The sequence below is a fragment of the Symphalangus syndactylus genome, chromosome 3 (genome assembly GCF_028878055.3).
Source record: "Symphalangus syndactylus isolate Jambi chromosome 3, NHGRI_mSymSyn1-v2.1_pri, whole genome shotgun sequence".
Lineage (NCBI taxonomy): Eukaryota > Metazoa > Chordata > Mammalia > Primates > Hylobatidae > Symphalangus > Symphalangus syndactylus.
The window spans coordinates 102,626,754-102,628,191 of NC_072425.2; positions in this window are offsets into that span (position 1 = coordinate 102,626,754).

The following is a 1,438-nucleotide window of genomic DNA, read 5'->3' on the forward strand; positions in this document are numbered from 1 at the left end:
CATAGAGGTAGGTAGCAATAATAAATACTGAAATATTGGGAAAACATGTTATTTTTCTTGTTGTTAAATCAGGAAAACAAATCCTGTTGTTAAATCAATCCTGTATTTTGAATTCTAGTCTACAGATTTGCCTTCCTGGTGCCTCATTACTATAGGATTATGTTTTCCAAACCAAAAACCTGACACACAAAGGCTGGCAATATAACAGAAATTCAAAACAGGAGGGTCCTAGACTTTTGTTCTGATTAGTAATAATAATAATAGCACATATCGAGTGAATGCATATTATGTGCCAAATCCTACTCTAAACTTGCCTTAATTTATTTAATTTTCATAACAGTATGCTTTTAAACAGGGCTATAGACTTTGGATTTGAAACAGTTATATATATTGCAAAAATCCTCTTCTACTCTGTGGATTACCTGTTCAGTCTGTTAATAATGCCTTTCATGATCTTAATCTTATAGCCTTATTTATGTTATAGAGCTATTTGTCCATTTTTTCCTGTATTATAGCACTTTCCTCTTCTGTTTAAGAATAAGAAATCTATCCCAGCACTTTGGGAGGCCGAGGCGGGCGGATCACGAGGTCAGGAGATCGAGACCACAGTGAAACCCCGTCTCTACTAAAAAATACAAAAAAATTAGCCGGGCATGGTGGCGGGCGACTATAGTCCCAGCTACTCGGAGAGGCTGAAGCAGGAGAATGGCGTGAACCCGGGAGGCGGAGCTTGCAGTGAGCCAAAATTGCGCCACTGCACTCCAGCCTGGGTGACAGAGCGAGACTCCATCTCAAAAAAAAAAAAAAAAAAAGAGTAAGAAATCTTTGCTTAAAAGCAAAACCACAATGAGATACCATCTCACACCAATAGCCAGTCAGAATGGCTATTATGAAAAAGTCAAAAAATAGCAGACACTGGTGAGGTTGCAGAGAAAAGGGAATGCTTATACACTATTGATGGTAATGTAAATTAGTTCAACCACTATAGAAATCAGTTTGGAGATTCCTCAAAGAACTTAAAACAGAACTACCATTCAACCCAGCAACCCCATTACTGGGTATATATTAAAAAAAAATTGTTCTACCAAAAGACACATGCAACTTGCAAGTTCATCACAGCACTATTCCCAATAGCAAAGAAGGAATCAACTTAGGTGCCCATCAATGATGGACTGGATAAAGAAAATGTAATACATGTATACCATGAATACTATGCAGCCATAAAAAAGAATGAAATCTTATTGTTTATAGAAACATGGATGCAGATGGAGGCCATCCTTTTAGTGAATTAACACAGGAACAGAAAACCAAATACCACATGCTCTCACTTCTAAGTGGGAGCTGCAGATTGAGTACAGATTGAATACACACAGACACAAAGATGAAAACAACAGACTGGTGGACTACTAGAGCAGGGAGGTAGGGAGGGGGGCAAGGG